Source organism: Temnothorax americanus, unplaced genomic scaffold (assembly GCF_048541705.1).
Source record: "Temnothorax americanus isolate GAGA-0224 unplaced genomic scaffold, ASM4854170v1 Scaffold46, whole genome shotgun sequence".
Lineage (NCBI taxonomy): Eukaryota > Metazoa > Arthropoda > Insecta > Hymenoptera > Formicidae > Temnothorax > Temnothorax americanus.
In genome coordinates this window covers 830,616-856,398 of record NW_027509613.1, presented here as the reverse complement: position 1 = coordinate 856,398, position 25,783 = coordinate 830,616, and the positions used below count along the sequence as shown (strand labels likewise).

The 25,783-nt window shown below is 42.8% G+C and overlaps 1 protein-coding gene, 1 long non-coding RNA gene and 1 other non-coding gene across 5 annotated transcripts in view; 2 read left to right on the top strand and 1 right to left on the bottom strand.

Annotated features, from left to right (window-relative positions):
- Window positions 1-25,783, bottom strand: part of LOC143903403 (uncharacterized) — a 143,446-nt gene that overhangs the window by 17,316 nt on the left and 100,347 nt on the right. The gene's annotated exons all lie outside the window — the stretch shown is intronic.
- The window catches only part of LOC143903405 (uncharacterized), an 85,985-nt gene continuing 61,932 nt past the window's right edge, over window positions 1,731-25,783 (top strand). Inside the window, exons 1-2 of one of the 2 annotated variants that reach the window (XR_013258711.1) lie at window positions 1,731-1,985; window positions 11,885-11,958. This is a non-coding gene — a long non-coding RNA (uncharacterized LOC143903405). The remainder of the gene's footprint in view (window positions 1,986-11,884; window positions 11,959-25,783) is intronic. The other variant, XR_013258710.1, reaches the window with a different exon arrangement.
- On the top strand, window positions 2,514-2,585 carry Trnap-cgg (transfer RNA proline (anticodon CGG)). Its single transcript has one exon. It is a non-coding gene; the product is annotated as a tRNA-Pro (tRNA).

Here is a 25,783-nt window from a genome sequence, read left to right as displayed (position 1 = left end):
ACCCTTTCTCAATGACAGTGAAACTTTATGGCATAGTCGGCCCTTTGAGGTTTCAATCTCCTAAAGATACCTGCTGAGTTTCTAAAAAATATACTCACTATCTTTCGTCCTCCGAGCAGAAATAGACAATCTATATAGGACATTGAATATTTTCAAATGATTAATAATTTTATCATATATCTACTGGATGTACGATACTCAAATAACTATCTATCATCTATAATAATGAATAATTAAGAAAATATTGTTTATCGTTATGTGTGGAAGATAAAGCGAAGGTAGGCGACGAGATAAAAAATGATAAAAATGACGACAACATACATACGTTATTAATTAATACCGATACCAATTAAAGATTAGATAAATTTTTTAAGATCACGGAATTTATTTTTACAAATACTGTACATTCTTTCGTATTGTTTTATTAATGGATTCTAGAGTTAATCTATAATTTCCGACCAGAAATGGAGACAATAAAAAATAACAGTTGGACTTTATTGTATCGAAATAATCCGGAATATTATAAAGCGATGGTAAAGTTGTCGAATTGTCATTAATCAATATTTTGTCCTTTTATGATTGAAGAGCGGTCAGTATTAAAATACGCGTTTACAAATACGCGCACCATTCGTAAAATGCAGCTGCGGAAATGGGCCGCATTCATAAAGAAACTTCTTTTCTATTTTTAAGGTAGTTCTTCGGTCCTTGTACCAGAGAAAATTGATTTTCTATAGATTTTCTTGAAACTGTGAATATACGTTAATTTAGGTGTGCTTTATGCGTGGTATAAACTTCTTACTTTAGTACCTCTTGCGGTATAAAAATCGAGATACTGAGCCCCCAAAGTCTCAATTTTTGCCAAAATTTAGTAAAAGTTGAAGCTTTGAGGCTCAGTATCTTGATTTTTTGTACCGCAAAAGATACTGAAGTTTATACCACGCATAAAGCACGCACCTAATAAATTAACGTATATTCACAGTTTCAAGAAAATCTAATAGAAAATCGATTTTCTCTAGTACACAAGGACCGCCGGAGAACTACCTTAAGTCGCATTTGTTTAACATTTGTTCGGACTAATCTTTTTACAGAGATAAATTGACGTGCAGAATCCTTTCGTCAGAAAGGATTTTTTCACGAGTTTTCTTTCTTTTTACCTGTGAATAGAAAAGATTTTTTTTCCAGATAAATGTATACCGTGTCACTCGCTGTGTTTTGGGTCATTATACATAGACTATATATAGAGTATCGGATTTCAGCAAAGGATTTCATTATTCTTTCTTATATCCTTCTTATCCCATTATTACGCGCTCCCCTTTCGGAGGCGGTGTTATATCCCCAAGGGACGACTGTTTGTTTCTCTAGCCGCCGGCTGAAAATTTGCCTCACGAAGCCCTCGTTTGCGTTTAACATAAGACTCGGACGAAACGGGTACATAAAGAATATATTTCCCGCTTCCCTCTTTTCTCTTTCTTCCTCTTTCTTTTTTTTTTTTTCTTTTGGTTCTTACACGAACGCGGATCCCGCAATTACGCTCGCGCGATGAAAAGTAATTGCGCACAACCCACGCTTCGTGACCTTTCCTCCTCAACTTTGTTGTAGGCCACGTGCATTCCTGAAAACGCGCCGGTTATTCCACGATGGAACGATGCGCGGAGGTCGAAGGCGAATAGCACGCAACGCGAATCAACCGCCCCGGCTACAGATGGCGCCACGGGCCCCGGCGCGGCGCCGCTCCGTGCTCCGTCGTCTCCGTCTCTTCGATTCCTCTCGTCCTCTCCGGCTCTCCCGCCATTTCGCCATCCCCGTCGCCTCTCGTTATCGCGGATCAATCCCGCGCGCGTTTTATGTCCGTCCAGGGCTTGTAAGTGATACAGTTTCTCTAATCCGTTTCCTTCGTCGCTACTCCACTGCGTCGTTCGTGTGTCTGGTGTAGACCGAAGAATAAGGAGAACGATGAAAAAAGCGGCGATAACCTGGCGTTGCTTGTAAGTACGCCGCAGAAATGTACTTTCATTTCTTACGATATCGCGTTGTCAACTTACACAACCGTTAGTAATTTGAGATTCCCAAGAAAAAGGTTTTACAGAAAGTAATGCGAGAACACATGGATCGAACACACAGCGGGATAAAATATTGAATATTCGAACTTGATTCGAACTGATTGGACTTAACTATAGTCGAAAATATTATGCGATGGATACGTATATTCTCTTTTTGTTAAAATGTCCTCGACCAGTTACTTTTGATCAAATTTCTAATCTAACAGTAAAGTTCATTTTACAATTAAACGCGTCTCGAAGACGCACAATTCGAAGATATGTACAACGTTTTATTTCCGTTTCTTGCGAGATAAGCGCAAATCCGAATGCACACGAGCGTGACTGGGCTTGTGCGGCAGGTGGAACCTTAATCACATATATTTCATACAATCGTGTTGTAAGATCGCTAATTTAGTTTAGCATAACATTACAGCTGTTGCACTAGTGTTTTTATACGAGGAAACGTACCGAAGCGGCTCGTTGGTCTAGGGGTATGATTCTCGCTTCGGGTGCGAGAGGTCCCGGGTTCAAATCCCGGACGAGCCCGTGGTGCGTTTATTTTTTTTTTTTTTCGTTTTTTTCCCCGCTGAAATCATTAAGTAACGAGGACTTCGTGACGCGTCACCGCCGTCTGTAATTTATTGTAATTTATCAAATTTCTCGGGCGTCGAATTTTAAATCGTATATATATATACTTTTGCTCAACATATCCAGTCGCGGTCTCTCTGTCTATAACGAGACGTCGAACCGCTATTCTTTCGCTTTCGATTTCTTATTTACGCGCGCCGTGACGTCGTTAATTATACGCTGCTCATCAACGTCAATTAATTCGTTATCTGCGCGACACGCGAGATAAAAAGAGATATATCTCGAGAACGAAGTCCCTTACGGCGTGTCGTGTTGCGTAAACGCGCGTTGGTCGCCGACAATTAACGTACGGTCTCGAGGGGTAACGTCTTTTTTTTTTTTTTTTTAGTGCAACGAGGGCTGTAATCCGTGAGAATTATATCTCATTAACGACTCGGGTTTATATCAGGATACAAGCGCGCCTCATTGTAGACGGACCACGCGGTGCCCTCTAATTCGAACGGTCTCTTTGATGTTCTAATGCGTTTCTAAAGACAGAGTTTCTGTTCGGCGGATAACGGGACATCCACCTGATTGCTCTCTTAGGGATTCGTCAATAAAATAGTGCTAAATTCTTCGCTTACGGTCTTAACCCACAGTAAATTATAACTTTTGTGATTTTACAAAATATGTTACAGACGAAAATACAAATTTATTATAATCTATTATTTTATGCTTTTTAATAAAAATATTTTTAAAACGTGGAAAAAAATTAGCCACCGCGTAGAAAATATGGACAAATAACATTTTTTTGCTGCGAGAGCTATATTTTAGCAATAGTAGCAAAACCTTTTTGCCATATTTTACGACTCCCTTTTTTTCCGTGAATTACACATCTTACATCTTTATACTATAGATCTTACGTTAAACTACAAGCGCTATGAAATACGAATGCTGTTACGGTCGGATCTTCGCGCAATTGGATACGCAACGTCGAAAATGGATTCGAGTTTCGACGATGAACTCATTTATGCATGACTAAACCTAAATCCCACAGTTGGTGAACGTTAAATATGCCGCGTCATATCACGCAGTTGAGAGCGGTGCGCAAAGACATACGCGATATTGAAGAACCTTGACGGAAAAGGATTCTCTTGCTTCGGCAGAGATTATCGCGAGTGTGGCGAGGACGATACGCATGTGATCCGCGGCGTGATCGATTGCCGGCCCGTGAACGATGACGCGGCTTCTAAATTCATCGAAATGCCCGTTGCCACTTGGCTCGCCTTAATCGCGTGTCAGACGTGGTTGCGGGATAATCAACGCGCCCCGAGAGTGTATAGCGCGAGCCGGCGACAATTATTCCTTTCTCCGACGCGTAGTGACGGAAACGAACGTGTATCACGTTTCCGAAAGTCGTTTGATCGGCCCCGCGGTATAAGATTCTCGCTCGAGATGCGGCGCTTTATATAAACGAAGGCCACGCGGGGAACGATTATAAATGTCAATCCGTGGCCCGGTCTTCTCGCGCGGCGGCTTTTCTCTCGGCAACGGCGATAAATATGAAAAATCAGACCTATACGTCGGAATACCAAATCAGCGTGGAATTGAAATTTTGCAACATTGAAGCGAGCCTCGGGCGCGATTTATCGCGCCAATAAATTCTGCCGGATAATATACGCAGGCGAATACGCGTTTGTGGGCTTTCGCAAGATCGGAGGGGCGCATCGTGATCGTATAAACTCCGGTTATTTAAATCTCCGGTCCGCTACCGTGCACGTATACCTGTGGACACGTCCAAAGTCGTGTGGAGCCGCTCGTGGAGGAAAATATATTTGAAACGTGACAATTTATACGAGAAGCGACATCCGCTGGCGCGTTGGAAATGGAGCCTGGACCATTAATATTTCTTTTTTTTTTTTATTCGTTACGAATATGTAGGTATGCGATATAATGTGTGGGTTTTTTTTTGACATATTGTTACGCGATCGTGTTCTTCTTTATTTTGCCTTGGCTCCTTTATTGGATTCTTGAACGCAAATCAACTGCTCTATAGGTCGGCATAATTAACCTTCAGAAATGTTAAATAATGTATCATATTAATTTTATATTGAGTCTGTTCTATTTTGTTTTTGCTGTCCTCTCGAATGTTTCGAAGCCATCACTATCTTGGACGATTCATAGATCGTCTGTAGAGCTATACAATCGCGGCTAATTCGGAGCAAAAGTTTCGACATTTGACAGGCTGTCTCGGTATATATAAAAGGCATATATAAAAAAAAATTAAAGAAAAAATTGAGTTGTGCATAATGGTGAGGTCACACGAGATAAACGGAGTCATCTCGATTGCTTGTAAAAGCGAATGTTTCGGCAAAAATGTGTTCGCGCAATCGTGCCCATGTGGAGAAAGATGTGCGTGATCTTTCGAACTATAAGTCCTTTCATCGACAGCCAAAGACACCATACGAGGTGCCTGAATGCGCTTCTATTCTCTACTCTTCTCCTTTGTCGCTTTTTGCTCGACGAAGGGGGTGGGAGAAAGAGACCGCGATTAAGTAATAGGTAATTAATAGAGGCACCGTTTTATCCCGATTTTTTACCGCACGCTCGCGCAGTAATTATAGCCCTACGTCATATATACTCCCCCCCCCTCTCTCGCACTCCTTCACTCGAATGTGTTTGTAATCTCGCACGCATCGCGCGTACGACAGGGTCGCCCGTAAAAATCTGAACGTGCAATTTGGGCTAAGTCGTTAATTTATTTTTCTCTATGTGTGGGCTCTAACGCATGTGCGGGCTTTTGACCGGTCCGTGAAATTATTGTCCGATACATTACTGAAATGCGTGAGCGACACCAATCTCAACAATAGGATAATTTTTTACGCGAGTGCAAGTTATTTCAATTTCCGCATATATATATATATATATATTGCTATTAAGATATTGAAAAAATAGAAAAGAAAAAATCTACCGGTAGTGAATTAATTACAATTAATTAAAATTATATTAAATTATTTCCAGTAAAATTTTAGTGAACATCAAATATTTTGAAAATTATATGTGTAAATTAAAAGATTGATTTTATATGTATATCGATACAAATGCGAATAATATGTAAATTCTATCGCTCCTGGAGCATAAAGCTTCTAAAAAATTACATCATTTGATTCTGTATTTGGCAAAATGTTACATTTGATTCCACGTTTTTTTTTTTCGTTTTTCCCATATTTTACTCGAAACAGTTCTCTCTTCCAGGTAGTTAATTTATACTACATTTTCTATCTTGTTATGTCCATTCTAATGCTTATCTAACGATGTTTTCGAGAAGAGGAAACGAAAACATCGCCAGCAAATAATAGCTACAAATAGTATAAATAGCGCTTTAAAAATCATTGAAGTTCAGTGAACGAGAGGGATCTTACATAATATTTTTTGGTATGTCTAAAGCTATTTTTTGATTTGATTAATATACAATTTTGTAAGCAACTGTTATTTTGTATGACAATAAGCTGCCACTGGTGAACTTGCGTGTTGCGTAGTAGACGAGCGATCGATTCCGGATGCCTCCGGTATGGCGCGGACCTCGGGGTTAAACGTCCGATGTATCTCAAAGCGTCAAGGGGGCGAGTCGTCGAAGGCACGTCGTAATAGGTGTATACGACACGCGGCGCGACCAACCGGCCAGTTTCGTGATTTACGCAAAGTAATCCCATTACAGGTCGCGTCGCTCGTTAACGTCATACGCGCGGCTCCACAGAGCTGGACACGTACGGTGCTGGGAGACGCGCGAATTACGCTTGTAAGCGGGTAATGAACGTCTCGATAAAATTCTAGTAAAGGGTGCTGCTAGAAGAATGCGAGAACCACTCAGACCGGGATTCATTCCATCTTTTAGTGCACTTTACTCGAATCTTTTTGCAAGTATTGAAATGGCGCTTTTATCTTTAGTAATTATACAGAATACCCCGGATTTTTAACAATATATTCTACACATTAATTTAATTAGATAATTAAATTAGATGACGGCTTTGTGTATCAATCTTTACCTAATCTCTTTGAAATTATCTAGCGTAGAAGGTCTCGAAAGTTTAGGCGATGATTATCACGGAGCAATGATGTCGCGGTCAAAGGGAGAACGATCGTCTCCGTCGGGGAGGTTAATATCTAGTCAGGCATCCGGGAAAACAAAGTGAAAGGAGCACCATCCTTCGACATCCTTCGTGCATACGCCGTATGCGCCGACATTCATTCTACGATGCGCACAGTTATATGGCCTATGAATCACGGAGCGGAGACGCTCACGTTAAGCCGGGAGTTAATTGAAACTTTTATTCGTAATTACGTATTTTTCTCTATCTTTAATACACGCACACGTCGCGTCTCACCCGCATATTAATTCACCCTCGAGACACCTGGGAGACACACACACACACACACACACACACAGAGAGAGAGAGAGAGAGAGAGAGAGAGAGAGAGAGAGAGAGAGAGAGAGACGCGCCGCGGCCGCCTGATGCGTGCGTCGCGTACTCAGGGATTCGTCCGGACGGGTTAATTGCGCTTGTGTCACTGCTAATAACTATCCTCGCGAATAATACATCGTCGCGGATATTTGGCAATGCAGCTTCCGGCCGTTCTTTAACCGTTTCGCAGTAAGTTTTTACGCGATAGTCTAGGAAAATCTCAAGCTTTTAATAACAAAAGTGGAATAATGAGTATTTATTGTATTTACAAGGTGCGCGCATTGCCGTTTTCCACGTCTTTTCACATAAACGTAATGTCAGGTAAAATATATTTCGCCATTTGGGGTTAAATGCTTACAACCTAGTGCGTCTCTCGTAATCTCCGATCTTTTTATCGCTAATAGTCGCGCGCTGTGATTTAATCTTAAATCAATTTCACGCGCGTAACGCGAGTCGTGCGAGCCGCGACGTTATAACGGACGATAAATTTACGTAGTTAATCGGTATTTGAAGTGTACAATTATTCCAGTTTCGTTTTACTGAGAATGCCATTAATTATTTATCTTGTTACATACGTATATGTAACTTGTATGGTATGCTTCGGACGTGCGTGTCACCGCTTGGCACCGCTTTAAGAAATACATTGAAATGCACTGATAAATCGTATATTGAATTATAATAAATATAATTAACAATAAAGCATATATATATATATATATATATATATATATATATATATGTACGTATATAGTATAGTAACTTATTGCTACATATTTCTTCTATCTCCTTACAAGGGGCGATTTAATAGAAGACTCATTTTGCTAACGATGACCATGAATTTCTTACGAGCAAGAAAATAAATGAGAATGCATGAAAATATGAAAGAACGGCGCGCGGCGTAATATTTCTTCGGTTTTGACGCCGGTTAACGTATGTAACCGGATGTCGCACTTTGACCGCTCATTTAAGTGGCCGGGATCGAGCCCTCCCTCGCTCGTGCTAAAACGCCGGATTAAGCTGGCGGCACGCCAGCAGGTCAAGGTTCCCGCGGCCACCACCCCCGTGAGGTGAAGTCCAGGTGAGGCCCAAGTGAGGTCTTCATCGGTTCGGCGCGACATTGAAGAATATTCCCCTCTGCACTTATCCACTCGACCGCCCTGAGGAATCGCCTCATCGGCCGCGGGACCCGCATCGCCATGCTAATCACTTGTTGCGTCCAATGTTATATTATCCCTATGGAAAATAGAGGAACGCTTCATTAGCATACATATACGAACGCCGCGCGGTCGTCATTAGCGCTAAGTGCGATTAATAATTGCCGGCGAGGGGCAAGAATCGACACTTCGTTCTTTGTCATGCCTCGTGAACGCTTCACCGCGTCTAATCGTCTATGATTAGGCCGAGGCGCGTTGTCGCTCGTCTATATCGTGACTAAATTTAATAAGTTTCATAATTACGGGACTCCGCTTATTCCGTATCGGTATTAGAAAGATTTTGTTACAATCCTGATATTTTGTGAAATATAAACTTGATTTATTAATTCTCGACGTATCCTTTCATTTTGCCAATCCTTCACTAACATTTCATTTTATCTGCAGTTTAAAAAGAAACTTGATTCAAAGGTTAAATTATCTCACGCATTTCTTATCTCATGTCAATTAATCTTTTCAAACCTAATGATTTCAGATCCTTTTAGTACACATATAAACGAACGTCATCAGATTATCATGCAAACGTACTTGCATAAAATGCATCGTGTCGTTAAGAGAAAAAGCACAAGGTAAAAAGAAGTAATTTTTCTATCAACGAGAAGACGTGCGCATCGATATAAATCGCTTAGAATGAGATAAACGTTTTACGCGGTTACGTTTACCGAGACAACGCACACACGTGAGTTATGGAAATTTTAACGCGTAAACGTGACAGGATCAATTGTTGAGCGAGGACGCTGGTTGTTGCGGCAGTTGTCAGGAAATTAAACGTAGACGCTAAATGTGAACGCTATGTAAGTGCCAGGCGCGGATCATCGCAGCGGCACCGAATTATTATAAACCTCCTCGATACGGTACATCTTGCCCACGAGATAGCAGCCGCGCGGTTTCTCAATTACCTTCTTACGTAAGTGTTAATTGCGACATGCGCTTGATGCGCCCGTGCGAGATCATTCTTATAATGTGTATTTGCGTATGACCAACCCCGCGTATATGTATATACATCTGTGCATGCAAAATGATCCGATACGAGCTGAAAAATTTTCCTCCTCGGCGCGTCGTGTCGGACGTTACGGAGAATCTTCGTCGAGATGCCATTATTAAGATTACCGGAATACATACGCACACAACCGCCGGTCTTTTTATTAAACGTCGTCCCCGATCGCGCGCGCGATACCGACGGAAGATCGAGTGCCGACTCGACCGAAAGTCGATGGTTTCTAGTATCTGAGAAAAAACGCAAACCTCTCGGGGTCTCTTGAGAGGTCGCGGACGACCTCTGAAGCGTTCCGCCGCGCGCCGGCCGCGACTCCGCTGGATCTACGCGCTCATCGTCTCGTATCTTCCTCCTCGTATTCGTTCACTGGACGCCATACACGACGCAATATGTATAATATGACCGTCCACAGAGAGGTCCATTTACCAAACCGTTACGAGATAGGCGCGGCAGCGGCTTTATAATCGCGCCTCGCGTCTCACCTTTCTCGCGCCGTGCGCGCGCGAAATGGCGTTTTAATTATTACTCGACGCATTAACCCCCGCGAACCCGTGGGCACGCACCTGCATGGAAGCGCGTGTCTCATCGCGTGGGTGTGCGCGAATCTCTATGGAAGATCGTTTCTCGCGGAAGATCTTTTGAGCGCACGAGTGCCGAGCATTTTTATCCGCAACTCCGCGGATCCATTATGGCGGGCCGCTTATCGCGTCGCGGAAAGCCGTAAGAAAGTGTGAGAAACGGTTTCCAGCTGAGAGAAGCAGCATCTTTGCGATGGCTTGACGAGATTACTGAGTGACGCGAAAATCGTCAATACATTACAGAAAAATAGTTGGTAATCTAGTCAGGGAGATCTCAGCGAGGATATAAAATCTTTTTATTAGTGTTCGTCGCATAAAATGGTCGATTTAAGTATATTTTTCTCAGTTTATTTACTCAGTTTTATTGCTCAGATTATTTGAGGAAACGCGCATTAAGTGGACGGGGTCCTCTTTGTAATTTATGAAAATCGTAGAAAAATGCGAACTATTTAATGAATTATTGCGACATGTCTTTACTTTTTGCCTCTCGCGCTAAGCCGTGCTTATGAAACAGTTTTGCATAAATTTGAATCGACAATAAACGATATTACTGGCGCACAAGAACTTACAAGTGGTATTCCATCAATTCTCATACTTCATCTTGCCTCTTGGGGTAATCGTAAGATTTGCAAAATAGCTTGCGGGCAGAGCGAAGGAGAGGTAGTCCGGTTTCCCGCTGACAATTACACGATCATTGAATCCACTAACTGTCGCCTGTGTTAAACAGGTCACCAATAAACGCCCACGCGGTTACGAATACGTGTCGCTGCTTGCGCGTTAGTAGTTTCCTTCGAGACCTCTTATTCTTATAAAGTAATAATTTGGGAACACTCTTGTGCGACGTTGTTGCAAACCCTATATTGGCAGTAGCAATTTTAATAATTCTGAAGAATTTTCATAAGGGACATGAATATCGCCTGTGGACGTTTTTCGTTATGCGAGATGTTGGCAGTGTACACTGTGAGTTTCGTCAAGAGTTTAATTGTGTTCCTTAATAATTCCTCGTCAACAGATTTTCGACGACAATTTATATCTTCTTTTGATTAATTCTTAAATAGACATTTAAATAGAAATATGTCTACGAAATATCTATATTTATTATTAGTATAGAGATAGTAAAAAAGTCACTAGTTAGATAATAGCTAGAAAACAACGTAAAAGAAATTATTTTGATATAAAATATATTTCTCTACCGCTTATACGTTACGCAGGAAATAATTGGATCAATTCACTTATAGATTAATTGAACATGGACATACACGTTGCCCAATTTTCAAACTGTCGTAAGAAAAACAAACGCATCTCATTAGGAAACATCAGATAAAACACAAGAAGACCGATTAAGAACGACGCTTGAATATCTCCTTCGGACGTTTTTCGTTATGCGAGATATGTTGGCAGTGTACACCGCGAGTTTCGTCAAGAGTTTAATTGTTCCTTAATAATTCCTCGTTAAGAGGTTTTCGACGTCAAACACGGTGGTCCTCGAAACGCAAATGCAAATGAGGCACGTCGTTCTATATTGCGTTCGCCACAGTGGGTCGCATTAATCATATACAGCCGAGGCCCACGAGCTGACTTCGACTTTGTTGGTCCGTGCAACTCGCTCGGCCTGTCTTCCCATCAACAAAAGCGGGCGACACGATATGATCGCTCTTATCGAGATTGCATGCAAGACTGATATCTCCTTGCCGAAATTATATTTGCACTATCCTGATATCGTTGCAGGTGTAAGCATTAATAAAAAAAGATTAAACGACTTATAAATAATTGTTAAAAGCATTTGTAATAAATATATGTTTAAACAATTAAGTTAAATAGTCGATATAATATCTCGATTATGTGATACAGTATTGCATACTTAGGTATACTATATTAAATAATATCTCAATTTTTATATGATTATAGCTTGCATTATCTTCTTATAAAATTATGCTTTTTAAAACTACTAAAATAACACATGCGCATGCATAAGTGTGGTTGTATATCTAACGCTTTAAGAGTTAATACGTTATGATTAATGTTTCAGGTTCGTTATCGAGATGACTGTTGGGTCAGTGGATCGATTAATGTCGGATTCTCCACTCCCAATCGAAGCTATGGGTAAGTAGACTTTAAACTCATCTTTTCGTACCTTGAAATTGCTGGCGCGGTCGATTCTCGCATATACGTATGTACACCATCAATACCGAGTCCAGGTTGTACTTACGCGTCCCTATTCGGCGCCACTTAAGTGCCGACAAGCTTGTCTGTAACTCGTAACCACTCATCGCCGATCGGCCGTCGCTCTGTTTTCTGTCCCGTTCGAGCTCTCGATGTTAGCGGCCGAACATATCGAGAGCAAACGGCTCTTCCGGTAATCTTGTATGGTGCAGAGTTAAGTAAGTGTATGAGCGGCAACGGAGTTGGGCGTAACTTCGCCAAATAGCTTTTTGCCGAGCGTCTCGAACGGTGGAAATCAGGAGAGGAGAAAATGACGCTTTAACGAAGCAATAACGTACGTAAAGAAAGGGTTATAGACTCGTAAGTGACTACTTAGGCCGCTAAATGGAAGCTTCCTCGCATAACTGTTCCGTTCAAGCTTCCAACACTGGATTGAAAAATTACCTAAACGTCGTGATTTCAATTGATAGAAAAGAAAAAAGTTGCTTGGAAAATCAATTACAATGAGATCGATTTAGAAATTTTGATAGAAAGAAGGAATAGATACACCTTCTGCTGATCGGAAGTTTTCTTTCGGACATGCCATTATAGGAAACCTTGAAACTTCTGACATTTCTGCCGTGATTCGAGCGAGTTTATCAACAAGTGTTGCTCGCGCAAAGTCATCAGTATTTTGCAAATGTGTGCGAAACAGACTGGCCATTCGTCTCCGGCCCCTTCGTGCCTTCCCTACGAAACAAAGCGCTTCCTTCCCGCCGAGCGGTCGCCTAATCGGCGGGTGCCCCGCGCGAACTCGTTTCTCCATGCGCTCAACACGAACGATTATTCCAAAAAAACCTCTTCCGATTACGCGCACTTAATAGGCTGGGACTCGCACGGTAATTGCAAGGTTAACTGATTTTTAATGATGGGTCCGCCGATTGCTACCGCGATCTCGCGCGCCTTTTCTTTATGCTCCACCTTCTCCTTTTTTTCCCTTCTTCGGCTTCTTTCTTACGGCTCCCCTTGCCGTCCATCCCTCCTCTCCCGTGTCTTTATCTCTACGTATTTTTATCATTCAGTTTCGTTTGCGTAATCCTCTCGTGTGTATTTTTTTTTACTACTACAATAATTTAAATATATTTACAATACACTACTCGGTAAAGCAGACAAGTTGTATAAAAATTTATTTATTAAGAAGTAGGATTTGCTAAAATTAAAATTAATTTTCTAATTGTCTATTTAACAAATTGTTATTTCTTTAAAAACAATGTCTTTTCTCTGAGTACATTGATGTCTTCTTCGGTGAATTTTGAATGCGATATTTATTTTTTCCAAAACGGCTCAAGCACTGTCTCGTTTATTAATTTGTTTTACCGGTTTTCATTATTAAAATCATAAAAAAGTCGACAGAAAAAGTAAGACCATTCTGTTACCGCTAAAGCGCCGGTAAAATACCGCTCCGTATATCCGTAACGCCCGGCTGCACGTAATGATTCCTTGTTGCGGCCCCGACAATGAATGCCGCGTAGCATAATGTATATACTACCTTGCGTAATCGCTTATCGCAACACGAATGCTACTCAAGACGTATATAGTCTGCGAATTACTAAAACGAACGCGGCCCCACGTTAACCATAGATGTTCGTATTTATCGTGCGAAGCGACCGTGCGAACGGGTTTCTCCCAAATCGACGAACATCGTCCTCGCATGGGGCCGCAACCTTGAAAAAATTCGGATAAACGAGAACCGAGGATGCGCCTGTCGACCAAATTCGACCGCGGAAGTAGAATCGGGACCTTGAATTTTAGTCGACCGCCGCGAACCAACTGCCCTGCGAACCCGCGCGCCAGCGCTGAAGCTGACCCGTTTGCCCAAGCGGTAGGGCCGATCGTCCGCGGACAATAGTTTTACGCACGAGTGAAATCAAGATTGCGCAATGCAATCGCCATTACGTAGCGTCTGCGTGCCAAGTATATATATCGGCTCGTTTAATTGGCGTAGACGTTCCTATTAGTGTTCCTACGAGGAAGTCGGCCTCGTGACTTGCCCGTATTTTCGGCCGTGAGACATGAATCGCATTGAGACGAGCTGGATAATCGTCGTAGAACGCGGGCTTTACGCTCTTAGCAAGAGTATTTCGGATCTACATACGTGCGATTGGCGATTTTTTAGCGGTGCAAGGGCAACGACGCGAGTTCGAGGGATCGGCTCGGACTCCATTCGGAAACGTCGTCCAAGAACGGTCAACAATGTAACGGAAATCGCTCCTAATACGTTAACGCCCATGCAACGTTATTACCGTGATGTACCTCATTGGCTTTGGCAACTGTGTCTGCCCTTCGGTCCAATGGTCCATTCAGTGACTCCGGACTCCGAAATCCGGTCGCTGCTTGAAACGAGCCATTGTGTCGCCGCGAGACATCCTCGCAGCATCCTCACACAAAAGAAGTCGCTTGTTGCTACCGCGTTGCTACCGTGTGAAGGTAGCAGGGCACAATAATCGTTGCAATGTTGCAGCAGCGGCCGGAGGACGATGGCCCCACCGTAACCGTGTAGCGTATGTAAAGCAGAGAGAAAGGATGAAAAATAAAGAGAGCAACGCGCTAACGCGGCGCACGGCCTCTCGTCTCGCCGCGTCTCTTCGACGAGACGCCCTCGACGCCCTCAGCTCGTTCCTTGCTGTGCGACGCTTTGTCAATGTGTGACTAATAATAGTCACACGTCATTAAGCTTTTTCGTTCAGCTCGTGTCTTTCAAGTGGACGCTACTTATTACGCTTCAGAGTATTTTGGAGCAGTATTTTCTTTTGGTACAGTTTATGCCTACTTTCTCAACTTTCTTGAATTGTGGTTAAAGTGCTCTGCACATATAGAAGATATCAAAACAAAATTTTGTGAAAATTAATAGATTAGGAGCTATCGAGTCGAAAAGATTTTTTTACTCATCTTTTGTTAAGTGATCTGTAGTAAGAGAAAGTACGTGAGTGAATGATTCTATTCATTACTGTGAAATGAAAATATTTCGGATGATGTTATATTGTGCCTAGTAAAGTAACGATAATGAGTCGATTGAAATGTTAAAAGTCTCATTATAGACACTCACGACTTGGAAAGTCGGGGATAAAAAATAACTCTGCAAAGACTGATTTATGTTGATGTTGCATGAACAATATTACTAATATTAATAACATCGTAAAGTGTTTAAAGAGTATCAGCTAGAGTGTTAAAGAGTTTTTTTGCAAAATAATTGCGCGTGGAAGCAACGTATACGCGGCTACACGATGAAATGTTAGAGTCGTTACCTTAACGCGCGAGAAGCGAAACGAGGTGGATGCGAGACGATAAAGACGTCGTCCAGCGCATATCCCCGCGCCCTTCCCAGAAGGGATCTCTGAAACAGGGTTGGAGTCGAGATCCTGCGGATCTCTAAGACTTAAGCCTCTAGTCGCTCCGCATCCTCGCGTGCTCGCGCCGGCTCTGTTCTCGACGTGGACGTTAGTCACAGGATTAGAAGGGTGCCGTTCGCGCGCTTCGAAATTCGTTAACTCGTAGATGTATTCACAAGTCGGGCAGCGCGGGGAGGAAGGGAAGAGGTAAGAGAAAAAAAAGGCTAAGGGCAAGCGGGAAGAAAGAGTGATCGCGCGAAGCGTGCACTGCCTTTCGGACGGAGAGCAGAGGAGGAAGAAGAAGAGCGATTCGTATGATGCCGCATTCCGACAGATCGAAAGGAAGACGCGGAGAGAGAGAGAGAGAGAGAGAGAGAGAGAGAGAGAGAGAGAGAGAGAGAGAGAGAGAGAGAGAGAGAGAGAGAGAGAGAGAGAGAGAGAGAGAGAATATTTAGGGTTCGCCGGTATAATTACGACGTAGAGAGATATATTTTATTGCGTATCTTGCGAGTTATTTGGGATCCAGTAGGGTTTTTTGTAGAGCAGAACCGAAACTACACACCCGGACTTGAAATTGGTTTTTCATCTCCATTTATACATTAAAATAAAAAAAATATCCGTTTGGTTTACAATCCGTTTTATTAGGCGTAATGTAATATTTTACAATTATATTAATGGTTGTAATTACAATAACAAGAGATTAGATCAAAAGAAGAACTCTTTTTCTTTGCCATATTGCTTATTTACCTCGTCTATTATACCAAATGGTCAACGTTGTCTTGAATTTATTCGATTACTTGTTTTTTATTGAACTTGGTCCAGATGTAAACCGCACATAATATATACATACATAAATGCTAAGGATCTCTTTCTCAGATTAATTCGCGATACGTATGCATACAAGTAGCAGATAGTATCAGAAATAGACTTTTTCCACAGCGGATTAAAAGCTTAAATATCTAGATCTCGTGAAAGAGCTAGGAAACTAGTTTCACCCGTTTTGTCCCTCACGTTTTCATCATCCAACCCTCTTTACGTCGGGAGATACACTTCGGTCCACGGTGCTCGGTTTCGACCGCAAAACTCGTCTCCGGCTTTCCTGCGCTAATCGACTTACGTAGTAGGTAAGTATATCCCGTGAGTGATATCATCGTATTAACCCCAGGTCCGAGTCGGTTGCGCGCATAAATAGAATCGTCTTTGCGCCGCAATGTGATCTCGTGGCATAGGGGTTAATGTAGATGCGTGTGTGCGCACAAGAAGAGGGTCAATTCTCCTCTCCTCTCTCATGCGTTAACAGTGATACTTTACGCGAATCCGATGCTCATTCATCCATATAGGTATATATTGTATATATGAATAAGGGTGACGGTGTCACAATGATCTGCTTACATATTAATATGAAATGGAATCTGGATCCGATGAGAGAAATAAGAAAAGAGTTAAAAAATTATTATATGTATATTTTTTAAATAGATATTTGCATCGTGGATGTTCCAAGACTTCAATGTCAACTACTTGCACAAGCATCCACAAACGGGATTTGACATTTACTTTTTTAACACGATTTCACTCGGAAACACGATGTAACGACGCTATACAAACGTACGCGTCTTCTCTTCCTACGTCGTCCCGGAGATTAACAATCTCCTTATCGCATTCTAAATCTAGCACTCGCGTAATATTTTATCCTTGCGCATCTGCAGCAACCTGCACTGCCGGATGAAGCTCGTCTCGATTATGATCGTGCCACCCGACTGCCTTGGAGCGGCTCTAAAAAAAAAATATGGCACGTCGGTTTAATCCGCCTTGCCATTTGTACTCGCGATAAGTGCGCTCGTGCGACTCTACTTCGCGTTTAATTAATCGCGACGGCCACGTTCCAGGAACGACGCCGGCCGACTCGGATCCACATTTCGACCGGAGAAAGTGTCGCAAAGAAAAAAAAAATCAAAGTGCATCGCCAGGAAATGCAGGGAACAACAATCGTGTGATCGTATGGAAACTATCGTAGAAAAAAAAAACCAGACAATTATCCGTTAGAAAGGCAATAGACCGTGACGAAAATACTAACCGCTCATTAGGCGCTTTCGTTAATACTTCACTAGAATATTTTGCCATTTTACGCACGTAGTCGTGCAACATTTTCACCCATTTTACCTGTATCGCGAGCATTCCCGAGGCCGGCCTTTTACATAATCCTCCCACGCGGACGGAGTAATTGGCGCGGCGCGATAAACGCGTTTCGGTTCGCCGGAATTATCTGGAGAGGAGACGCGTTTAAGGATTACTCGTCGGCTTTTGTGTATACGTATCGACCGGTGCGATGGTGATTCATAGATTTCACACGCGCGCCGGCTTTTCTGGCGCCCGACCCACGCCGCCGCGCCGCATATATGCGGCGTATCGCGGCTACAGCCGCATGTGCACCACGCAAAGTGTAAAATTGCGCGAGGAGGAAATAATGTAGCAATCGTTCCTTGGCGAGCGTTACCTTATGCCTACGCGTTCTTCGCAAAATTGCGTACTTACGCAGAATCGTATACCGTACTCGACTCGCGGCAGCGCGCGATCTCGCTCCCCTTGATCGTGATTACCCCGATTACCCGAGCACTTTATTACACGGAAATTGTGAGATTGATTGATACCGTAAATTGCGGTTACTTGTTATGCTTAAAGATGACATTAGCGCAACGTGTGTAATTAAAAGAAGTAAAAGAACTCTTTAGAGAAATATATAGAAAAATAGCAATGGCGCGAGTTCTAAAAGTGCATTGGTGCCGTATGCAAGCGAGTGCAATTATACGATTGCTTTAGAGGTAATGCACCAAGACTATTTCGGTCGAGGGAATTAATGACGAAACACCGAGACGAAATCAACGTAAGACGCCGAGCGATTGCAACGCGTTCGTTCGAAATGCGATCGATACGCTTCATGGTATAAGGTCGAGCGTGACCCGATAGCTACGAGATGTTCACGTCGGTACGGCGCGCAGCGTCAGAGACGTCGATGTTGTGAAGCCAAAGTCGACCCCGCGGCGGAGGATCAAGACAATGGGCGGCCCGATTGCGCAAGATCTGCTTCCGCTCCCGAGACACAGTGTGTTTTCCGTGCTGCGCGGAGCCAATGTCGCAATCCTGGCAAAGGCAGGATGTCGACGAGGCTGCTTAGTGCACGGTTCTCTGCCCATGCCGATCCTGATTCCGTTTGGACATCCTCCCTCGCGCGTTCCTCTCCTCCTCGCGCTTCTCTGCTCCCCGATTCGTCTCCCTTTCCACGTCGTCCCGCTGTCTCGTTCTCGATCGATCCCCACTTCGCGGCAGGTGCCGCGATCGCGAACGCAAGAAAGTTCCGACGAAGGACATGCTCGATGTAATTGCGATTAGACGAAGCGAAATCCGGCTGCAAGTACAACAGTGCATGTGGATTTAAGCGATATTTTTAACATGTGCTTATCATTTTCATTTCCGTATAGAATCATCTTTGAATATCTTTTAATATATCATTTTTTTAATTTATCAGATAATACACTGAATTAATTTATTTTATATTAAAAAAAAATTTTTTTTTCAAGAATTTACATACGTAAGATTAATTCAAAGACTGTACAACTTAATTATAACTTTTTTTATAATGCAATTTTATTATTATTATGTTAACGTTATTTGCTACCGCTATGCTCGCAGCAGCTTAGGCTTTACACAGTTTACACACGCCTAATTGCAATTTTATCTAGACATTGCGATCTTCTTTAGCAAGACGAATCTAGCTCTTTCTAAACGTGATCTGCCTGTTTGCCGGAAGTATTGCGCACATGGGGGCCAGGAGAGGGGGGTCAAGAGGCTGCGTTTCCGGCGACGGAATCGGCAAGGACAAGCCGGGACCTCGCGCCAGATGCATCCTTCGCTGCACAAGCTGGCGGTTTCTTCTTTAGCGCTGGGACCGCTGCATGGAAACGGAACTTCTTCGCGGCTCGCAGCACACAAATACCCCGTGCGACTTGTCGCGACGATGCGCTCTTAACAATATGCTTAGACTTAGTGTTTTCGTAATGTACGGAAAGGCGGACACGCGCGCACGGAGATGGATAGCTCGAGCCTGATTGAGGAACTCAATTATCCATTCAATTAGGGAGATACGTAATTATCCATTTTAAATGTCGATGCTGCGATTTTGACGATGATAAACAAAAGCAAAAATAAATATGATACGTATTATTAATGATTAAACATCGGATTTTTTTATGCAAATTGGTGAAAAAGAGGAATTAATAACCAAGATTTTGTTATTTATAATATTCAACATATTTATACCTAACATATGTTGCGATAGACATATGATGGATATCATAAATAACAAAATCTTAGTTATTAATTGCTCTTTTTCATCAACCTAAATGAATAAAAAATCCGATGTCCATTTAATGATAAACAAATCAAGTGTTTGTAAGGTGTAAAAAACGATTGCGCAATCTGCGCAAAACAACGCAGCAAAGAATGCCGCATTTTCGCGATACATCTCGTAAATTACACGTGCAATTTATTATGGCTATATGTGAGACTCGCGGTATACGAATGCCGTTTTCTCGAGCTACTCCTTCTGGTTCTTGCACGATCGTACGGCTCTGCGGGATCGTAGGCGCGATTTACTTTCACCAAACGCATCGTGATGACGCCTTCCGAGGGACGTTATACTCCCTTATTTCCGACAGAGCGCTCGGGCCTTGTGCACTCATTCGTTCGGGGACCACGTTTTTCGTATTCATGTATGCGGCCACGCCCCGGTAGTGCGGTATGGACCGTGCTTCTTGCCCCAGCGTCTGGTCTACTTCATTAGCGCGGACCAAGCGAGTAGGTATATACGCTCTTAACGCGACTTTACATACAACCGGAGAGACACCGAAAGCTAGTCGTGCACGACGTTTATGCGTGTCGCTGTCATATTATTGGTGCTTTGAGTGAAAAAACATCATCTGCTTTTACATTGCGAGATCCATGCAGAATATGCAGAAGCGGAATTTTCACTTTCTTGTAGTTGCTTAGCGGATTGTAGTACCTATATATTTCTTAATTTTATAAATAACGTAATAGAACGATGTGAGACTAAATTATTTTCCAAATAAAAATACAATATCAGGTTATTTGCTAAATCCATGTTAAAATCGATAACAAAAAGCTTCCGCAAATATTTTTTTTATTCCACTTTTGATACATTTTTTTATTAAAAAAGATCTGCATTCTTAGAAATTGTTATGCTACTTTATATTACAAAATCATGTGGTTTTCGCAGAATCTATGACGTCCATCGTCTAATTTTTTTTATTGCATTTACTGCAAATGCATTCGGCAGATGAACTTTAATCGCGGTGAAACGCGATTTTGCATACGACCTCTATATTGCCGGTGCTTTTAATTTGCCAGCTAACAAGGGTACCTGCGCGTACTTAGCTGCGACTTATCGTAAAGCTTTCACAGTATGATTTACGCACCGCACCGCGCACCGTCACCATGGTTTCAAAAAAATGCCTGATTTTGTACTTTTTCCCCTCGTATGCGATCTCGCGTATTACCTGATAATGGACATGTGGCAATTATTCATGGCACTTGCATGGCTATTACGGCATTTGCGCAACAACAGTTCTTACTTTAAAAAAAGGAGGAGATTCCTAATGTCCATCGGTTCCGACGAATGCAATTTGACAGAAAGCAAAGACGATTGTGCCACTGACAAATCTATTGGACTTTGGTATCTCGCATGTAAAGTATTTCTTAATGAAATCTCACATGACATATTTAACGATCTTTTCGTAACGACAGCATACACATATTACATATATACACGCGCACGTACAACACAATTTTAGATAAGAAAATATTAATACCGTTACAGTAATATGAATATTAACTCTTCATGCATATAGCTTACTTCACTCAATTTATCTGTTATGTAATTTTAATCACACATTATTATATATTTCGATTTATAGTTCTGTTGAAAAAGAATGCTTTAGATTGTTCAGATAATTCATGCTCACGTATTCTACTTTAACGTGAGCGCATACTCAGCTATTTGACGCGTACCTGGTCGCGATAGGGGATCGTAGAATAAATGGATCGAGCTCTCGAGGATCGATCCGTATATATACCCGTGCATCCTCCCGCGGGATCGGATGCGAGGAGAGGATCGCAGGAGGTCGGAGCGGGACGCGGCATGCCGTGCATACCGTACATCGTGTCGATTCGGAGATTAATGGTGCTTTAATAACGTTAATTGAAGCCCTTAGAAGAATCGATACGACGCCGATCGGACCGGTATCGTTTCGAGATACCGATCGATCTTATGATAAATAGTCAGCGGCACTGCGGGCGACCGTTCCGACGCCTTCTTCGCCCCCCCTTGCCTTTTCTTTTATTCTTCCTATATAAGGATCTCTTCACTTCTTTTTCTTTTCTTCTATCTCTCTATATCTTGCTTTCCTTTGCCGCGCGTCGTTCTCCTCCTGTCACGGGAACCATTTGTGAGCGATGCTATATCGCTTAGTAATAGTCGGATGTACGTGAATATAAACATGTCTTGAGCGAATTCATCTATTTCATTTCTAATCAACGTCATTTACCACGGTAAACGTTCTCGAAATTATAAATTGTAAAAATATAACAATAAGTGAGAATTTCAGCTATTAATTGATGCATTATTTTTCTAATGATATTTACATTACTATTATTAAGGATGTATCTAGAATAATAAGATGTAGGTATTCAGAATGAAGTAAGTCACAAACTAAATAACAATGGCGGTTAGACGCCTTTGAAATGTAGCCTTTTTGAACTTCGACACAACACAGCACTTTTTTTTAGTAATTTATCTTCTTCATTCTTTTTCTTTTCGGGAAGATAATCTTCTAGAAGACGATGATTTTTCATAAATGACGATTTCCTCAATGAGAAAAACACAGATGTTCGTTAATTTGTCCGTCGAGATTGACACAAAAGAAAATCTTTTCAATGGAAAATCTTTTCCATTAGCTTCCCATATATAATAGTTCCTTCGATTTAAAGCAAAAATGTTGTTTGTTCATCTAAGGAAAAAATTTCTGCATTTTAGTAAATATTAGTTTGACAACTGTGACTCCATTTATTAAAATAAAGAAAATTTTTATTTTTATTAGTATATGGCTGGTATTCATATTTGGTTCTTATATTTAAGACCACCTTAAGTCCATCTTAAGATGTCATTAACCAATCACAGAGCCGTATTAGCATCTTAAGGATATTACTTAAGACGGTCTTGAAATAAGATCTGATTGTGAATATACCGGCCTATGTGTATTCACTGAGAGAAAAATATAGATACTAATAAAAAGGAACATTTTCTTAATTTTAGTAAATAAAGTCACATCAGTTGTGTATATGCAAACTAATATTTACTAAAGTGCATCAGATAAATTTTTTCTCAGTGTTGACTTTATTACAAAATCACAGAAATTAGAAAATCCAAAATATGAAAGCAAGAAGGAATCTCTAAGAATATTTGTAATAAGTCTTTTTAATGGAAAATATTTTCCACTAATCCCATAATAGCTTATTCGATTTAAACAAATTTAAAGCAAAAATGCTGCTTCTGTTGATTTTATTGATAAATTATAGAAATTAGATAATTTAAAATATGAAAGCGAAAGGGAATCTCTGAGAATGTTTGTAACAAGTTTTTTTAATGGAAAATATTTTCCATTAATCCCATAATAGCTTATTCGATTTAAAGCAAAAACGCTGCTTCTGTTCTGTTGATTTTATTAATAAATCACAGAAATTAAAGTATTTAAAATATGAAAGCGAAAGGGGATCTCTGAGAATGTTTGTAACAAGTTCTTTTTACCACGAGTTTGCGAGACATTTGAAGGTGCATGCTTATTTAAAATAATAGAATTCGATGGTGGCGCGATTTCGATTGGCCAAGCCGAGCCAGCGCGAGCGACCATGACCCGGGGATAATAAAACGAGCAACAATAGACAATGGCGGTCCCATGCTCTACATACGCAAAACACGGTAGGCACGCGCGAGCGGCGAGGCGTAGGTAAGCGTAAGCGCAAACGCACACAGAAGCGGACGCGTAGCGTGCGCATGAGTGCGTCCGCGCTCGAGCGCGTATATATATATATGTGCATGCGTGACTGCGTGCGCGAGTGCGTGTGGCGCTCACGCGACGCTCTCTATCTCGCTCGCGCTCGCCCGACAATTCGCTCTCGCCGGCCGGCAAAAGTGTTGTCGCTAATTGTCGTGGCGCAATCGCGCATTGTCCGCGAATTAATCGTCATGAGAAACGTCAGAGCGTGCACTGCCATTGTTGCACGACAGCAGCCGCGCTCGGGCGAGCGACCCGGTCGCGCGAGCTTCGTTGCAAGTGTTACGCGGCCTTTTACAATAATTCGGGGCGCGCGAAAGTAACAGCGCGCGAGCGCCATTAGACGTTAGGATGGACGGATAGGCGGGTAGGTGTCAAGTAGGTAGGTGGACGAACGGATGAATAGATAACTCTGCATGCACGTGGGTAGGCGCTCCTCCCAATGCGTCTTCGTCCTCATAAGACCGGTCGCGCACGTGTGCCGCCTAGGAATCAATTCTTACTGGAGCGCGATTAGGGAAACGGCTCACTAGCGGGTAACAATTACTTTCGATGATGAAAGAGTATCGTGCGCGACCATTAGACGAGTCTCGCGCACGTAATCGGCGTGGGAGATGCATGGACGCGATATGACGATTCAACCGGTTCATTTTTATGAAAGATGCGTCGCTTGATTGTAGGACAAACATAATTATATCTGTCGGATCGCTCGGATGTGTTATTCTACCGGTTTACCAATCGCGCTCCGATCGGCCGCGCGCACACAGTCATCGATTTTCGGGCGCCTCGGTCTCGAAAGAGGTGCCGGGGCCTCGTGCCACCCACGCGAGATGCTTTTCACGCCTCTGACGCGACTAGTTTCCTTTGGCGGGGCACCGTGTCCCGGCTGTTGGCCCTTCGGATATCTTCGACATGACAGATAACACAATGGCTTTAATATGCCGCGCCGTGAAAAGGGTAAAGAGGTGCCCACGACGATGGCGCCGATGAATGGTGGCTACGAGGCGATACAGAGACCCCTATCTTATCGGATCTCCTGCGCGCGAGTTGCGGCACAGGCCAGGCAATGCCCCGGACAGTGGTTCCCATTGTTCCACGCACTCCCCCGCCGCATCACCCCGCATCTTGTGGCAATCCTCTCCTCTCTTTCTCTCTCTTTCTCTCTCTCTCCGACCTCTCTTTGCCGACCTACGTTCCGACTTGGATCGTTCGGATCTGAATCGCTCGATTGCGCTAGATAGCTACACGCCGGTGTAGGCGATCCCGCTAGTGGAGCGCGATTAGATTACCGTGCAAGAGAGATCAGTTACCTTTTTTTTACCTTGGAAGGAATTTCAGGCATTCTGTTAGAAACCAGGATCTTTGAAACGTTTAATTGAAGACTATTAGGATGAGAAGGTAATACGATATTACCTGAGGGAAATAGCTAGGTAGGTTGTTAATTTGCATATCTTATATCGTGATTTGATCGAGGATCAGTGGTATTCTATCATGTTCCAGCATGTTAATGGATCGATCATATTGCAATAAGCGATGCGGCCCACGCTCGTCGAAAAGTCGAGCATTGCCATACGTTGTAGATCGAACGTGAAGAAAAAAATCCGGTCACCGACACCCACGCTTATTTAAAGCTTATGGGGATTCTCGTTTTCCGTCGAAGGCTTCGTCGATTGAATATCGCTCTCAATGCATCGATTAATATGTACTTTCCACGAATACCGGGATTCACATTCGCCATCCGCGGTCGCAACAATTTTCCCGCTACCGCGTTCTCGTTCCCTGGCGGTAGGATATCTCCGTTCTCCGACTGATATCGAAAGCGAGCGCAACGCCTTCGATCGCTCGAACGCATATAATGTAACGCCTCCTCGTTCGTGCATCATCGGTGCTGAATGACTTAATAAAAGAATCTCGATTACGCCAGACGAGATTCCATCCGCCGCGGGCGAACAAAAGGGCGACGGACGGGCCTCCCACCGGCGCGGCGCGGGCGGCCGCGTTCGTTCAGCCGGCGCGCACGAGTGCCGCGAGAAAAGGCCTTTCCTGGACGGCTAATACCACGGATTTATGTGGGTTAGGGCGTCGACTCTCCATGCGCGCGAGCATGCAAGAAAATCTCACTCGCTTGCTTGCGCGGCTCCAGGTGACTCATACGCGTCTACCCACCTAATCCGGTGTATGTACGCCACTCGCCCGTCGCCCGATCGCCACGTCCGTCTTGGACGGAAGAGCGAGCGAGCGAGTACGGGAAGGACGGTGGTGTGCGAGATGGCA